An 18,589-nucleotide genomic window follows, 5' to 3' on the forward strand; every position below is an offset into this window, starting at 1 on the left:
TTTGTATGCGCAAAATGCCACGAAATGCCTTGTTATAAGAGCATTTGTCTTAATCCAAAATTAAGTGCACTGTTACTGAAAATTGCACACCATTGTACTGTAAGATGATGATTTTATGTTGGACTGCTGCTAAACTCAGTTGACATTGCACAAGGTTTTTGGTATTCCTCCTGAAAGTGACTTGAATTTAATTTATTCTACTATTTTATTTTGAATTGCACTATATTCATTTTATTTGAGGACAAGCTCTTGCTTTAATTTTATTTGAGAGATTTTATGTTGGACTGTTAAAGAGAATGAGATGGTTAAATAAAATACAGAAATTGAGAAGTTTTTGGTTATTTATTTGTTTTGGGTAAATTTATTGTTATCTAATAAAAAAAATGAAATAATAATTAGATTAAGTTAGATTAATCGACTAATCGAAAAAATAATCGTTAGTCGAATCGATAAGAAAATAATCGTTTGGGACAGCCCTAATATATATCTCTATATTTATCTTTCTCTATATGAATGTGTCTGTCTGTCTGTCTGTCTCTCTATCTGTCTGCCTGTCTGTCTCTCTGTCTGTGTGTCTGTCTCTCTGTCTGTCTGTCTGTCTGAATGTGTGTCTGTCTCTCTGTGTGTCTGTCTCTCTGTCTGTGTGTGTGTCTCTCTGTCTGTCTGTCTGTTCAAGATTCAAGATTTTTATTGTCACTCCATGGTGCAACTACCACGTGTGAAATTCTTGTGCAGTGGACTCCGTTTACGACATAGTACAAATAGGCAACAAGCAATAAGTAATAGGCAATAAGAAATAGGCATCAATAAGCAATAAGACAGCAATAAGGCAATGAGAAATAGGCATCAATAAGCAATAAGACAAGTCGGTGGCTTATACGACAGTGGCATATTCATTGCACATAGGTGCACATGTCATGTGCATACGTTAGACGTGTTCAGACATTCCAAATTCTACGTTTTATACATACATGTGCAAATAGCATGTACCTTATTAAACATACACTTAAATTTACAATTAAACGTTAGGCACCTTATTAAACATACACTTAAATTTGCAATTAAACGTTAGGCATCCGTAATAGTAGCAGCTGCAGTACGGTACGACTACTGCACTATTTGTGCATATTAAGGAGTCTCGTGGCCTGCGGGAAGAAACTGTTCCTCAAGCGATTTGTGCGTGTTTTTGGAACCCTGTATCTCCTCCCTGAGGGTAGCAGGGAGAACAGGCTGTTGTGGGGATGGTTTGTGTCTTTGATGATCTTCAGGGACCTCCTGAGGCACCGCTGGTTGTACAGTTCGTGCAGTTCTGGCAGTTCACCTCCTGTTACGTGCTGGGCCGCGCGCCTCACCCTCCGTAGCGCTCTGCGGTCCATGGTGGTACAGTTCCCGTACCAGGCGGTGAAGCCGCCTGTCAGCAGGCTTTCAATGGTGCCTCTGTAGAAGTCCCCGAGGATTTCTTTCCTCAGCCCGAATTTCTTCAGGCGCCTGAGTCCGTGTAGTCGCTGTTGGGCCTTTTTGACAACAGTGGCGGTGTGGCCGGCCCAGGTCAGGTCCTGGTGGATGTTGACTCCCAGGTACTTGAAGCTGTCCACCCTTTCCACCACTGTGCCGTTGATGGTGATTGGGGGGTGTGCGCCCCCCCCCTCCTGTAGTCTACAATGATCTTCTTGGTCTTGGAGACGTTCAGAGAGAGGTGGTTGTCCTGGCACCATTGTTCCAGTACCCCCACCTCCTCTCTGTAGGCCGTCTCGTCGCCCCCCGAGATCAGCCCCACGACCGCTGTGTCGTCTGCAAACTTCACAATTGTGTTTGAAGTTTGAGTCGCCACGCAGTCGTGGGTGTAGAGGTCGTACCAGAAGGGGCTGGAGACGCACCCCTGGGGCGCTCCTATGCTAATGGTCAGTGGGGAGGAGGTGAGGTTGCCCACCCTCACCACCTGGCGGCGGTCTGTCAGGAAATCCAGGATCCAGTCGCACATTGCCGTGTTTAGTCCCAGATCCCTGAGTTTGCTTACCAGCCTGGAGGGTACTATGGTGTTGAATGCTGAGCTGTAGTCCACGAACAGCATTCTTACATAGGTGTCCTTCCCCTCCAGGTGGGACAGGGCGGTGTGGAGCACGTGTGCTACTGCATCCGCTGTGCTCCTGTTGGGGCGGTATGCAAATTGTAGCGGGTCGTGGTCCGGGGGGAGTGTGGGGCGGATCTTTGATATCACCAGCTTCTCAAAGCACTTGCTGGCTATTGGCGTGAGGGCTATTGGGCGCCAGTCGTTGAGGCTGGTCACTTTTTGCTGTTTGGGAATGGGGATGATTGTTGCTGCTTTGAAGCAGGGGGGGACTCGTCGGAGGGAGAGGGACTGGTTGAAGATGTCTGTGTATACGGGTGCCAGCTGGTGAGCGCAGGCCTTGAGGACCCGCCCGGGGATGCCATCCGGGCCGGCCGCCTTGCGTGGGTTGATACGCAGGAACGACCGGCACACTTCATCCTCAGTGATGGTGAGAGGGCGGTCTGGATCTGTGGGGGTGGGGGCGGTGGGTGGGGGGTGGGGGGGGTTGGTGGTTGGGTGTGAATGGGAAGGGGTGCTGGGGGGTGGGGGAGTTGGTGGGGGGGGGAGAGGGGGGAGGGTGGTGGTCGGGGGGGGGGGGGGAGGGATGGTGGTCATTATATGGTCGGGGGGGGGGGAGGAAGGGTGGTGGGGGGACGGAGAGGGGGGGGGTGGTGAGGAGGGGGGGGGAGGTGAGGGGAGGGAGGTGATGGGGGGGGGAGAGGGAGTGGGAGAGGGGAGGGGGGGTGGTTAACGAAATCAAAACAAAACGCGTTTACACTGGAATACAAGCCTATTTGTCTATGAAGTCACTAGAGCTCCCTAGCGAGTCGCCTTCTCCCGGCGCCATCTTCTTCTTCTTCTGTCTGTCTGTCTCTCTGTCTGTGTGTGTGTCTGTCTGTCTCTCTATCTGTCTGTCTGTCTGTCTGAATGTGTGTCTGTCTCTCTATCTGTCTGTGTCTGTGTGTCTGTCTGTGTGTGTGTCTCTCTATCTGTCTGTCTGTGTGTGTGTCTGTCTATCTGTCTGTCTGTCTGTCTGTCTGTGTGTCTGTCTGTCTGTCTGTCTGTCTGTCTGTGTGTGTGTCTCTCTGTCTGTCTGTGTGTCTGTCTGTCTGTCTGTCTCTCTATCTGTGTGTCTGTCTCTCTATCTGTCTGTCTGTGTATCTGTCTGTGTGTCTGTCTCTCTGTCTGTCTGTCTGTCTGTGTGTGTGTGTGTCTGTCTCTCTATCTGTCTGTCTGTCTGTCTGTGTGTCTGTCTCTCTATCTGTCTGTCTGTGTATCTGTCTGTGTGTCTGTCTCTCTATCTGTCTGTCTGTCTGTGTGTGTGTGTGTGTCTGTCTCTCTATCTGTCTGTCTGTCTGAATGTGTGTCTGTCTCTCTATCTGTCTGTCTGTCTGTCTCTCTGTCTGTGTGTCTGTCTGTCTCTCTGTCTGTGTGTCTGTCTCTCTGTCTGTCTGTCTGTCTGTCTGTGTGTCTGTCTCTCTGTCTGTCTGTCTCTCTGTCTGTGTGTCTGTCTCTCTATCTGTCTGTGTGTCTGTGTGTCTGTCTGTCTGTCTCTCTCAGTGGTTCCTCTGTGACTCGTCAGTTGAAGCCAGGAGAGGCTCAGAGGTTTTCTTGGGAGAATCCGGCCGGTGTTCGGACCCTCAGCTGGAGCTGCAGTGAACATTCTGGACAGCTGGACCTGGTCAAGGTAAGAGACACTTACTTAAACCCTCCTGACTCACTTTAAAAATGTTCCCCCTGTAGCTGCCATCAGGCTATTCAATTTGCACTATAAATAATTGTATGCTGTGTATCAGTGGCGGCTGGTGAGCTTGGGAACAGGGGAGGACGGCAGTGCGGCGCCCGAAGGGCGCCGCCCCTTTTCGGCGGCGACCAAAGGTCGCCGGCGAAAAAAATTTGGGTGTTTTTTTTTTCTCTTTTGCAGTTTGAAGACAGATTTAAAGGAATATCTCATTTTAAATTAGCATTAGGATTACTCCACTTTCATTTTTTTATATATATTTTATTTGCAGTTTTAACAACATACAAAACAAACTCTCATCCAGAGACTGACGGAAAGTGAGTGAGCAGTCAGGGTTCAGTGTCTGAGTCAAAGACAAGTCAGTGGAATACATAGCTGGTGAAAGAATCAAACCTGTGATCTTTCTGCTACGGGATTGACAATCTAACACCACTAAGCCTGATGTCTTTACTATAGGCCTGGGAGAACAATATTGGTGCTTTCAGAAAATATTTTTTACACAATGAGATTTTTGATCAATAATCATCAGTAATGTGGAAAAAATGACTAAGTGGGTAAAAGCAAATAATAGAACAGTCAGAAAATTACATCACAATTGTACATCACTTTACTACTGTAATAATGCAGCTTTTAAACCCAGGAAAAGACAACACTTCTGCCGTTATATCATGGTATTATGATATCCAAAATCTAAGCTCAGACACATTTATAGAATATCTCTCATACCAGACCATATTCAGCTTGGTCTCTTTCTGCTGACCGCAGATCATGGTTGTTTTTTTCATAGTTATCTGTGGAGTTGGTCGCCCTGCAGTCTTGATCCTCAACTTTGTTGCATGATCCAAACTGTAGAAAGGCTGTGACAACACAAAATCCACAAGGTTTTCTTCGCCATCCCACTCTCTGTGTCTGCGTCCATGCCTCTCCTTCAAAGAAACAAGATCAATAGAAATGATTAGGCTACAGACTGCTTTACCATCTACACTGTAACAGGCCACTTAACGACACTAGTGCTTCCACACATCAATGTGGTTTACTGTATAATAAAGTTTTGGTTTGAAAATGTCATAAATGTAAAGCCTTATTAATCCTGTGAAATAAACTCCTTGTTAAATAGAGCTGATGTCATCATTACTTAATAATTTGTTTTTAAAAAATGTAATCAATAATTGGGGTTAATAATGCATGGCACACATATGGGATCCGGGGGCTCTCGTTCTGATGGCAAACAATTTGGGAGCTTTGACTCACCTGAGCAGCTGCCATGTTGTGCAGCCCATCTTGTCCTGTGTGAGCAGAGTGGTCTATGCGCTCCCCGGCCGCGACCTGATGCTGCCTCACCCCCTCAATAGCAGCAGCACTCTCCTTCAAGGAAACCAGATCAATAGAAATGATTAGGCTACAGACCGCTTTACCATCTACACTGTAACAGGCAACATCAAACTTAATTTCAGTTTAATTCAATCACACAATCCTAAAACTTGGGTGCTGGCTTGACAGATTCCTCAACTGCAATAACTTTTATGGCAGAAGATGTAGCCCAGGCCAGTGTTTATTGAACTTGCTCATGTTAAGGAGCCCTAAACTACAGTAACACAAATTACACCACGCACCCCCATATAGATAAGATTTTGTTCCAGGGTCCCCCATCTGATAAGAGTTTTGCTAGATGTTTTATCAGACATTATATGAAACCCATGACCAAAATAGTCGTACATTCTGTGATTGTGTTACTTATGGATGGAATTATAGTGAAAATAGATTAATCCCCCCTTTTTGCTGGGTAACCCACTTTGAAAACCACTAGCTTAGACTACAACTGTTGCAAGAAGGTGAATTTTCACACATTTTCAATGCAGATTGAGGACAAATAAGATGGATGTCCTCTGGTGCATTTTAACGTTAGGTGCACCCAGGAGAAAGAGAGTTGAAGTGGGAATAATTTCTGGCTGAGCAATGTTTGCACCTCAAAATAAAGTAAGATATTAAGGCTACAGTTAGTCGGTCAGTAAAAGGTTTGATGGATGAACAAATCAATCAAAAACACTTCACTATGTCCAACATAGGCTACAAGTTTTGTTTCATTCCATTGAATTTGGCAGCGCGGAACGAAACATGGTGGAACAACATGCAATTAAACATGCAAATTGCATGTTTCGTTGCGTTTCGCCATTGTATTAGGAAATGGCGGGCTATTCAGCATAAAACAATATAATAGCGCTGCTTGGTGGACGCCGAATTTAGTAGAAGACCTGGATAACTCAAATTTAATTGACTTACCGGTACTTGCATATCCAATGCTGTCACAGCTGTCTGTAGTCGGTGCGCCGTGCAGCCGATGAGGTTGCAGCAGTATCCCAGTGTTTGCGACCTCGGGAGCCTCCGTGTACCCCGCTGCAGTCTCTAAACTTGTTGCAGAAAATCGCGTTCGGGCGCTCATGCAACGGCTTGTGAGCTAACTTACTGTTTGATAATAAAAAACAGGGAAAGGGGAAAGTATAGGTGCTACTACTGTCTGTAAATCTATCTATGAATGTGTCAGGTTGTCAGCGTGGTCATCATTTCCTAGTTCCTACTGACAACGGAGCTAGATTCAACCAGAGCTCTGGATTCAACAAGATTTTCAGACGTAGGCTATTCAGCATTGGACAATACAGAATGTCAATCAATGTCAAGCAATCTATCAATCAAACAACAACCAATTAGGGTTTCACCTGGTTTCACGGGCTAAGGGAGAGCTCCCCTCCTCCTCAATCTGATTCGTTGGAAAACACATCACTCCACTGTTTTCTGTGAATTGCAAGTCTTTTTCAACCAATCTTATTTTTTCATTAGATAAATTACCAAATAAATCAAGCTCACAGGGCGGGTGTTTTTTTAATCCCCTCCCCCATGCTGGGACCAGGGCCAGAGTGACTCTTCTGCATGGAGCTATATAATGAATGAAAAAATGAGCGTCTGCACATAAGAAAAAACACATTTGATTGATATTTTATTATAAAAAAAAATATGAAAAATGAAAAATATAAAAATAAAAATAAAAAATATATTTTTTTAATATATTTTTTTTTTATATAAAATCCCCAATCTAATAGAGGAGGACCATCCTCCTATGCCTCACTGGAAAAACCTCCTCTGCTGTGTATACATGCACTTCTCAGCATATATACTTTTAGTTTTTACTCGGTGGCTGTGGGAGTAACAGTTATGCACTTGTATTTTTATTCTTTTAGATTTTAGATATTCAAGTCACTTTTTGCATATTCAGCATTTTAGTAGAAGTCAGTATTTTAGTACAAAAAAATACCAAAATATATATATATATATATATATATATATATACATTATATATGTATGTATGATTTTGAATGTCACTGCATTATGTGACAAAGTAATTTCCTGTAAAGAATCAATAAAATATCTAATCTGTCTGTTTGTCTGTGTGTGTGTGTGTGTGTGTGTGTGTGTGTGTGTGTGTGTGTGTGTCTGTGCAGGATGAGTGTGGTCAGTTTGCGTATGACAGCCTGTCTCAGGTGCACTGGGTGTCCTTCCTGGATGGGCGTCAGCGGGTGCTGCTGTTCACGGAGGATGTTGCCGTGGTGACGAAGGCGCGGCAGGCGGAGGAGCTGGAGCAGTTCCAGCAGGAAGTGAACGTGTCGCTGCAGAACCTCGGCCTGTCGCTCATCAACAACGCCAACCGCCAAGAGATCGCCTACGTCGGCATCACCAGGTACGCACACCCCCCCCACACACACACACACACACACACACACACACACACACACACATAGACACACACACACACACACACACACACACACACACACAGACACAGGGAGCAGGGGCGGGGCCAAGAGCAACCATGGACAATCTTCAGGGGGATCGTGATCTGAGATGCAAGAGAGGAAAATAATTTGGCGATCCATTTTCTAAGTCTGATCTAAATAGTTTTCTCTCCTGTGTTTATGACTTGGTGAATGTTACAAAAGGGGTCTTAAAGTCGAGCTGAACCCAAGAATGACTTTTCTTTTCTTTTAGTTCAAATACCTGGGTATGCAGTGCACCTATTTAATAATGTATGCAAAACAAATCACAACAATCTAATTTCTTTAGTTTTTCACACTTTTTCACATCAAAAGTTAGTTTTTCAAGATTTCATTGATAACAGTAATGTACAGTTTGCTGACGTCACCCAGTAGCCTACTATCAAATTTCTACCCCATTTCACCCAATCATATCACGACATGCAGCTGTCAATCAAATCTTCATTTCTGGATAATTTTCTCTTCCAAATGAAGTCGAAAATGGCGCCTAGTGCCTGTCATCTGGCAGAATTCCTATCCCATAAACTAACTACTAACTTGGCCAATTGTTAGAAACATGGATAAAAAACAAAAACTATAATCTCTAAGAATCCAAAGAAATGTAACTGGCTCGTTAAAACGCGCATTCCAGGGATATGGTATCGTTATAGCAGCGATAATGGCGCGCGCATCCGAGAGCTTGGTTGTCAGGGGTCGCACTTCGGAGATTCCAGGCCGACGTGCTGCACTCTCTGCTCGGCAACACGAAGGCAGCTGCCTGCCTGCGGCTCGCTGACATCCACTCCTCCCGTCAAAAGGCTCTTCCCAAGGGGAGCGCCACAACACACTGAATCCCACTCGATTTGGAGGCGGAACACGCCAGGATTGGCCAAAGCCCAATCCAGTCCCCAGAATTGTCAAATAAAATCATCGACATGATACTATGACCCGCCTCTCAACCTGTCATCTTAGACAAACTATGTTTTCAGTCTGAAACGGACTCATTATGCACGAACAGGTTCAGTTCCACTTTAAAGCCTGCCAGTTTTTCTGGCTGTGTACAATCCTCAGTGTACAGTGGAAATGCAAACCTGCTTGCACCATAATAAACTATGTCATATGTCTAATCATTTGCGCCAAAGATCGTCTATTGGTAAGAACCTCTGGCTTATACCTTGTTTCACTGCAACATCAAGGCTGGAGCACTGTTACTGTTCATGGACACTTGTGTTTCTTCCCCAAACTGTTGCAGACAGGCAGCCATCAAGCACATTGTGAGATGAATGGGCGAGATAAGTCACTTTACATGAACAATGATCATCCTCTTTTCTATCTGTTGTCCACCTTCAGTGTCTTCAGCATATCTATAGAGGGACATTATGAACAAGTACCATGGTCTTTCAGAGGGAAAGCAGGAGAACTTTCTCCAAGCCGATGTGACGAGGGCACATTCAGGACATGTAGCAGACACTCATCAAGCACATTGTGACGTCAACGGCTGAGTGGTTCATTTACATGAACAATGATCCTCCTCTTGTCTGCCTTCAGTATGACTTTAGCATATAGAATCTATATGCTAAAGTCATACTGAAGGCAGACAAGAGGATAATATCTATATTATAGAGGGACATTTGAGAGGGGAAGCAGGACATGTATGGCTGTTTTGCTCATGGGTTTCACACACTTTCTGTAATAAAACATCTAAAGGTAAAATCTTATCAGATGGGGGACGCTGGCACAAAATCTTGTCAAACGGGGGTCTGATTAGTATCAGATTATGGTTCCTTTAACATCAACAAGTTGGTGAACCACTGGTATGTGTGGTCTGCAAAAACCTTCACATGGAGGGAATTTGACATCTTCATAAATTAGAAACTCTCCACTATAGAGTATATAACTTATTGAATGACTGCAATAGCTCTCAGATCAAAAGTTATTAGAATTTGAATGTGATGTCTCTAAAAGTAAAATGTGAGAAAGGCTTTAAACATTCCACGTCTTATTTTCTAGAGTGGCATTCCACCAAAACCATACAAAACAATACGTATCCCTTTGTTTTATGAAAATAATTATTCACTGTGATGTGCTATGGAGATGGAAGTAACCAAATCACTCAAAATACATAAACTCATTTTCAACCGTCTTTTGCTCATTGCCAACAAGGTGCAGCAGCAACATGTTTCTGCAGGCCACCACACATGTGATTGACCATGATTAGAATTTAAGAACAAGGAAAGAAAGAATCATCAAAAAATGAAGTTTATTTACAGGAAATAGCCACCTCCCACTTAGGAAATGTCACAACATTTGTAACAAATGTAACAATGGCTGTTAAGATACATAGAAAGAAAGCCAACGTCTTGAAGAATGTCACGCTGTAAAAAAAGTAAAATATGAAAAACTAATGTATCAATATGATATACAATATTTACATACTCAAGCAGGGAAAAAAAATCTCAAGTAATATCTTAGCATCACATTGAATGTAAAGCTTGTTTTTCGGGTGCCTCCTATCCACTTCTGCACAATTATAATGGAAGGTGTTTGCACATCACACACCTAGTCATTTTCACACACACATCCAACTTGCTTATTATAGCAAGTGCATTATAGCAGCTATGCCTTAAAACATGGGTCAAGACATCTGGACAACACATCTCACTGGCTTCCCCCTCATGTTTGTTGTTGTCTGGTCTGACATCTGACGTGTGTAAACAGTCTACATGTTTGTTGTTGTCTGGTCTGACATCTGACGTGTGTAAACAGTCTACATGTTTGTTGTCTGGTCTGACATCTGACGCGTGTAAACAGCCTACATGTTTGTTGTTGTCTGGTCTGACATCTGACGTGTGTGAACAGCCTACATGTTTGTTGTTGTCTGGTCTGACATCTGACGTGTGTAAATAGTCTACCTGTTTGTTGTTGTCTGGTCTGACATCTGACGTGTGTGAACAGTCTACATGTTTGTTGTTGTCTGGTCTGACATCTGACATGTGTGAACAGCCTACATGTTCGTTGTTGTCTGGTCTGACATCTGACGTGTGTAAACAGTCTACATGTTTGTTGTTGTCTGCTCTGACATCTGACGTGTGAAAACAGTCTACATGTTCGTTGTTGTCTGGTCTGACATCTGACGTGTGTAAACAGCCTACATGTTCGTTGTTGTCTGGTCTGACATCTGACGTGTGTAAACAGCCTACATGTTCGTTGTTGTCTGGTCTGACATCTGACGTCTGTAAACAGCCTACATGTTTGTTGTTGTCTGGTCTGACATCTGACGTGTGTAAACAGCCTACATGTTCGTTGTTGTCTGGTCTGACATCTGACGTGTGTAAACAGCCTACATTTTTTAATGTCACGATTTTTTGAATCGATCTTTTATTCCAGAATCGATAATCGCAAAAAAAAAAAAAAAAAATTTTTTGCTTGCAGTCAGGCCACTCACTGAACAGCAGGCCAGGCGCCGCCTACTGGTTTACTAGTGGTTTTATTACTTTATTAGTTAGCATCTCATTGTAAAATTGGACTTCAAACGGCCCAAATCTGGCTTCAAACGGCCCAAATTGGGCTACAAACAGCCCAAATTTCACGCGCGTCAGCCCATATCGGCCTGGCCTGCTTGGTATCTAATGCCCAGCCTGAATTATGATCCCAGTCCGCCCCTGTTTTTAACTATATCGCCCAGCTCTACTCATAATATACAGTCTCTAGTGTATGATTCAACTTTTCCCATGTTCTAATCTAGTGTAAAAAAGCAAACAAACTGAAAAAAGAAAAGAAAAAAATAAACAAAAATCGCAATAAATCGTAATATCGAATCGCAATAATTGTAGAATCGCAATATAAATCGAATCGGCACCCAAGAATCGTGATAGTATCGAATCGGGAGATAAGTGAATCGCCACAGACCTAGTAAACAGTCTACATGTTCGTTGTTGTCTCGTCTGACATCTGACGTGTGTAAACAGCTACATGTTTGTTGTTGTCTATTCTGACATCTGACGTGTGTAAACAGCCTACATGTTCGTTGTTGTCTGGTCTGACATCTGACGTGTGTAAACAGCTACATGTTTGTTGTTGTCTGGTCTGACATCTGACGTGTGTAAACAGCTACATGTTTGTTGTTGTCTATTCTGACATCTGACGTGTGTAAACAGCCTACATGTTCGTTGTTGTCTGGTCTGACATCTGACGTGTGTAAACAGCCTACATGTTTGTTGTTGTCTGGTCTGACATCTGACGTGTGTAAACAGTTACATGTTTGTTGTTGTCTATTCTGACATCTGACGTGTGTAAACAGCCTACATGTTTGTTGTTGTCTGGTCTGACATCTGACGTGTGTAAACAGCCTACATGTTTGTTGTTGTCTGGTCTGACATCTGACGTGTGTAAACAGCCTACATGTTTGTTGTTGTCTGGTCTGACATCTGACGTGTGTAAACAGCCTACATGTTTGTTGTTGTCTGGTCTGACATCTGGGGCCTGTACTACAAAGCAAGATTAGTGGTTTAGCGAGGTAACTTCAGGTTTAAACCTGGTTTGGCCGTACTACAAAGCAAGTTAACTTCTTACCGACATATATTTCCATAGCAACTTATGCTTCACACTTAACCTGGTCCGCAGCAGGTTAAGTTGCAAGGATAAGATTAGACCTTAAATACACCGCCCACGAACCAATCGAATCAGCAGTTTGGAAAAATGGCCAACCCCTTTCTGGACGAGTTTCCCATCTAGGAAGGAGCACGAATTGTAATGTTGAATGAGTAATGTTAATCAATGTTAATGTTAATCAAGGACTAAAGCCTTGCACTTGTTGGCTATTTTAATTAAGCCCTACTTACCACTTTGGAATATGTTTTTATATATTCATTTTTGTGCTCTCAAGTAGCCTAGATACGTTGTTTGATCCCGCTGATCGATTGCAGCTGAATAGTGAGTGGAGAAATATCACTAAACCGGCATAAAAAGGTTACATAAACGTCTCCAAAGCGCACGGTGCCGTGTGCGCAACGGAGCTGAGGCTGACGTTGGGTTGGAATTGAAATGGTCATAGCCTACATGCTGGAATAGCCTACTACATCTAAGCAATTTAATATGGGATCACCTGCACACAGGCGATCCCATATTAAGATGATTCATATCTAGGCGACTCCTGCATTTTGCAGCTGCAACTGTGTTGCTTTTGGCCTGTATGATGTGATTGAACTTCATATTTCCAGCATCATTATATGAAATATGGAGATATGCGACTCTGCTGACATTACAATAGCCATGTGACCACAAAATAGGCTAGTTTTTATCAATGAAAACTATGCCCGCATCGTCTCAATTCAGTTCAGCAGTTTTCTCTTTTATAGCCTATTAGGATATCATTATGTTATTCATTGAGCATGCGTTTCTAAATCTATGGTCTAAATAGGCTTACAGATTGTGGAAATTTATAGACTGAGATTACACATTTACATTTTTACACTCGCAAAAAGCTGCTGTAGGAAATAGAAATCGCTGATCAAAGTAAATCAAATGACTGATGTGAATACAAGCGTCAGCTTTAGACAGTCTTTCAGCAGACTATCCAACGCGGATTTTCATTCTGACAGGCTACATTAAATATCCGCTAAAACTCTGATCACTGCGCCTATAGGAATTATTCAATCAGTCATTGAGCCTAATGGTCTATACGGATTTTGGACTGAGATAGATTACACATTGCTTCCACAAAAGACTGTAGATAGAGAGCTGTAGATAGCCTACGAAACCGCTCTTCAAATAAATTACTTGTGTGGATAAAAGTGGTCACTTTAGACAGTCATTCGGGAACAGTAATAATATCCAACGCAGATTTTTATTTGCGGTTTCATAGAATGAGGAAATAGGCGTGTCTGGCGCTGTCAGAGTTGGAGCAGTCCATATTGCACTGTGATTGGCAGTTGTTAAAAACCACGCCTCTTTTGCGGGCACGAGCTCCAGTGCACGGGCATTTTCATGTGCACGCGCTGTCAGCTTGATTAGAAAAACCTGGTTCGAGTTAACGAGTGCCAATCGACGTTCGTAGTACAAGTTAACTACAATCGAGCTGATCTGGTTTAGACAAACCAGATCAAGGGACAGATCCTGGATCTTCTAATACAACATTCGTAGTACAGGCCTCTGACGTGTGTAAACAGCCTACATGTTTGTTGTTGTCTGGTCTGACATCTGACGTGTTTAAACAGCTACATGTTTGTTGTTGTCTATTCTGACATCTGACGTGTGTAAACAGCCTACATGTTTGTTGTTGTCTGGTCTGACATCTGACGTGTGTAAACAGCCTACATGTTTGTTGTTGTCTGGTCTGACATCTGACGTGTGTAAACAGCCTACATGTTTGTTGTTGTCTGGTCTGACATCTGACGTGTGTAAACAGCCTACATGTTTGTTGTTGTCTGGTCTGACATCTGACGTGTGTAAACAGCCTACATGTTTGTTGTTGTCTGGTCTGACATCTGACGTGTGTAAACAGCCTACATGTTTGTTGTTGTCTGGTCTGACATCTGACGTGTGTAAACAGCTACATGTTTGTTGTTGTCTATTCTGACATCTGACGTGTGTAAACAGTCTACATGTTCGTTGTTGTCTGGTCTGACATCTGACGTGTGTAAACAGCCTACATGTTTGTTGTTGTCTGGTCTGACATCTGACGTGTGTAAACAGCTACATGTTTGTTGTTGTCTATTCTGACATCTGACGTGTGTAAACAGCTACATGTTTGTTGTTGTCTGGTCTGACATCTGACGTGTGTAAACAGCTACATGTTTGTTGTTGTCTGGTCTGACATCTGACGTGTGTAAACAGCTACATGTTAGTTGTTGTCTGGTCTGACATCTGACGTGTGTAAACAGCTACAAAATGGACATAATAGCATCCCGGATAGCTTGGTGAGACAGTTCATGTTGACCATAGTAAGCAACACTGTGAGGAGCAGGGAGGTCTGGATGCTCAGTGTTCCACTCTGGTAAGAAGTGCTCCTTATGGATCTCACAGATGTTGTGTAGAATACAACAGGCGACCACAACATCCGACACAAAGGAGCTTGAAATGTCATTTCGCTTGGCCAGGCACCTCCAGCGACCTTTGAGACGTCCGAATGCACTTTCTACCACCGTCATCGCCGAGCCCAGTTTGAAGTTGAAGGCTTTCTGCTGCTCAGCGATTAGGTGGTCGCGTGTGAAGCCCGTCATCAGCCACTTCCTGATGGGGTACGCTGTGTCTCCGATTAGATGCACAGGGACTTCCACTCCGTTAACAGTGATGGATTTCTGTGGATAGAGCAATGCAGATGTATAAGTACGTGTAGCAGTAGTAAACACACAGTTGGTTTTGTCAGAAAGCTGTCAGCTCTGTACATGATATATGCCACAGTAAATCACTGATTGCACCCTGTATGATTACATGTGAAAAATGACAACAAGATGACCTGATGAAGAGCTGACGCTTGAAACGTTGTCTTAGTCTTAAAGTCGAGGTGAACCCATTCGTCAGAATCGTCACTGCGTCTGAGTCCGTTTCAGACTGAAAACAAATTGAGAGGCGGACCATATACGGCAGGGGTGGGCAATTATTTTTCATGGGGGGCCACATGAGAAACCCAGATTGTTGCCAGGGGCCGAACAAATATTGTCATGCCGTAATCCATGGATGGGTAACTTTGATGATAGAGAGGGCCACAAAAAATGTCCTCGCTACCAGGTTTTGCTGAGGGCCGAATGGCGCCAGCGCGAAAAATTTTGTGCATTTGAAGCCAGGTTTAGAGGAATAACTCATTTTAAATTAACAGTTGTGATGTCATTATTCAGTCTTAACCACCAATATTTGATCCTTTTCTCACTCACTCCTATGTCACCAGCTGCTCTCAGGGCTTGAAATTAACTTGTTTGACCACCTGCCAATATTGCTGCTAGATTTTAAAGTTACCAACCAATTAGAATTTCCACTAGCTGAAATGTTTTTCTTGAAATAACTCAGAATATGAGTGGGTTAATTTAAGCATAAGTATCAGTAAGTGTCCCGGGATGATCAAAGCCTGTGTTGAGGGTCACACGAACAAAAATGCAGTCTTGAAGCTAAATAAATCCAAAACCAATGAGTTATTTGAGTTATTTAAATTTCTACTTCAATGTAGCCTTTTAGTCATAAAGATTATTGAAAGATATTCCATATTCCAGACTGAAATGCTATAACAGAAGTGGAGTATAGGCCAGAATATGACATGAACATTTGGACACTTATTCAGCGGGAATCTTGCATGTTGCGTTCAGGTGCACTGTGTGTGTAAAAAAAAAAAAAAAAAAAAAAAATTCTGCAATTCCATCGCGGGCCACACAGGTGGCGTATTTTGCCCATGTATGATATACGGTGTCGATGATTTGATTTGACAATTCTGTCGACTGGCTTTGGCATTGGTCAATCATGGCATGTTCCACCCCCAAATCGAGTGGGATTCAGCCTGTTGTCGTGCTACGCGAGTGGGAGCCGCAGAGTACCAGGCAGCCAGCTGCTTCTGTGCGGAGCGAGCGGACAATCCGATGCATGGGTGCTGCCCGCCCGCCTGGAATCCCGAGGGGCGACCCGTCTACCACGCTCTCAAGCGCGCGCCATTCACACTATTTCTGTAAATACGATATTCCTGGAATGCGCGTTTTAACGAGCCAGTTACATTTCTTTGCATTCTTAGTTAGATTAGTAGATTATAGTTTTTGTTTTTTGTTCATGTTTCATACAATTGGCCTAGTTAGTTTATGGGATAGGAACTGACAGGCACTAGGCGCCATTTTCTACTTCATTTGGAAGAGAAAATTATCCTGAAATGAAGATTTGATTGACAGCTGCATGTCGTGATATGATGTGGTTGAAATGGGGTAGACATTTGATCGTACTAGGTGACATCAGCAAACTGTAGATTGCTGTTATCAATGAAATCTTGAAAAATTGAACTTTTGATGTGAAAAACAAAAAAAATATATATTTTTGTGATTTTTTTGGCATATATTATTTAATAGGTGCACTGCATACCCAGGTATTTGAACTAAAAGAAAAAAGTCATTTTTGGGTTCAGCTCGACTTTAAGAAGTAATTAAGCATTATTTGGAGCATAAGTGTGTGCGGGTTCCATGATTATGTGACAAATGATTTATTTTGTTGCCATTCTGCCTTCATTTGATAGGACAGTATGTGCTAGACAGTGACAGAGAGAGAGAGAGAGAGAGAGAGAGAGAGACATTCAGCAAATGACTGCAGGTTGGATTTGAACCTGGGTCAGCTGGGTGAAGGACTAAGCCTTGATGGCAGGCACACGTTCTACCAGGTGATGCCCCACATGTGAAATTAAATTACATTACCACATTTGGCAGACGCTTTTATCCAAAGCGACTTACAATAACACATTTTTGTCAGCAATAGAGCAATTAACTATGCAACACAATCTATGACAACTACAACTTCTGAAGGAATAGTGGTAAAGTTTAGTTTAGGTTAGTATTTTTTTAAAGAGAGAAAGAAGTTAGTTTTAAGAATTGAAGAAAGTGATCTACAGATATGACTGTAAAATGGAGTACATATGTATTTACCTCACGTGGGAAGAGGTACCCGTCTTGCTCCTCGGCCTTCCTGTAGATGGGCGAGTTGGAAAACACCTCAGCAGCATGAGAGCGACCAGGCCAACCTACAAACACGTGTGTGAAGCTGGAGAGACAAAAAGACAAGACGTGTACAGATCATTCATCACAATCAGAAACTAGCTTGGTGTAGTTGGTGCACAAGTTATATAAGATACACAGACAACACAATACGTACTAATACATTTACAACTTAATACAAGATATAAACAGTAGTAAAGTGTGACAAAGTTAGCAAGGCCAACTTGTTGAAAATGTTTTAGCACAAATGCCCTGCTCCTTACCAGCATCTGTGGTCAACAACAGCTTGTAGGACAATGGAGTGCCAGCCATTGTGATTGTAGTAGGCCGGTGCGTCGACATTGGGGGTGGGGATGGGAATGTGTGTGCCTGCGATGGCACCGGCACACTGTGGGTACCCCTGGCCCCGGCTGGCAAATGCGTCCACCGTCTCCCGAAGACGAGCGCCACTCGGCAGGTCAACAAAGCGTTTATAGAGCAGCGTCTTCAGCGCTCTGGTAACCTGGCGTACCAACCCGCACACCGTGGCGACACCGACGCCAAAAATACAACTGATGGAGCGGTATTCACACGGGGTAGCGTACCACCACAACGCCACGGCGAGTCGCAGCCGAGGCTCCAGAGGCTGCCGCCAGTTTGTCGTCCTGCGCGTCAGGTGTGGCCCGACGAGTTCCGAGATGAAGCCGAAGGTGTCCCGCGACATACGGAAGTGACTCCGCCACTCGTCGTCGTTGAAATTGTTGAGGACGTTGGACCAGAACACGGGCCCGTGTGGTCTCTCTCTCCTCCACATGCGTCTCTCCGAGATCAGTCCACACTGTGCGAGCAGAAGCAAACGTCTCCGCCTGCGGCTCCTGAGCCTGGCGCGCCTCGCCTCCTCAAAGCGCTCCCGGCTCCTCTTCAGGTCCTCCTCGAACCTCGCCTCGATCTGCTCCCACGAATCCTCCATTGTTCCCATCATGTGGAAGAGGAGCGTCAGCAACTTCGCTCGCATTTGCAGAACATGAACGGCTACCAAAAGCACAGCAGCCATGTCTGGCGGCGACTCCGGCGCCATGTTGTTGTTGTTTTGGGAAGCTGTGCGGCGCGTTTGTTACACGTCACACTAGACGTCCAGCTGTTGTCTTTTAACGTCGGTTCACGGCACGCCTCCTTTCCTTCTGGTTTGTTGTGTAAAAAAAGGACAGAGGGCTCCTTAATGGCGGAGCTTCTTCACACCAGTATCGCGTGTTCTCAGTGCAAAAAGGGCTGCTCTTTCTCTCTGAGTTGCAGAGACCGCATGTTCTCTCCTCATGCAGCAGCCTGCTGCATGAATACTGAC

General features: G+C 43.8%; 1 pseudogene across 1 annotated transcript in view; it reads left to right on the forward strand.

The window, feature by feature from the left end:
* The window catches only part of LOC310777399 (intermembrane lipid transfer protein VPS13C-like), a 109,993-nt pseudogene that overhangs the window by 51,518 nt on the left and 39,886 nt on the right, over nucleotides 1-18,589 (forward strand). The window contains exons 25-26 of the transcript in view: nucleotides 3,611-3,737; nucleotides 7,286-7,521. The product of the transcript in view is annotated as an intermembrane lipid transfer protein VPS13C-like (transcript). The remainder of the gene's footprint in view (nucleotides 1-3,610; nucleotides 3,738-7,285; nucleotides 7,522-18,589) is intronic.

This window comes from Poromitra crassiceps (genome assembly GCF_964638095.1).
Source record: "Poromitra crassiceps genome assembly, chromosome: 5".
NCBI classification, from domain to species: Eukaryota; Metazoa; Chordata; class Actinopteri; order Beryciformes; family Melamphaidae; genus Poromitra; species Poromitra crassiceps.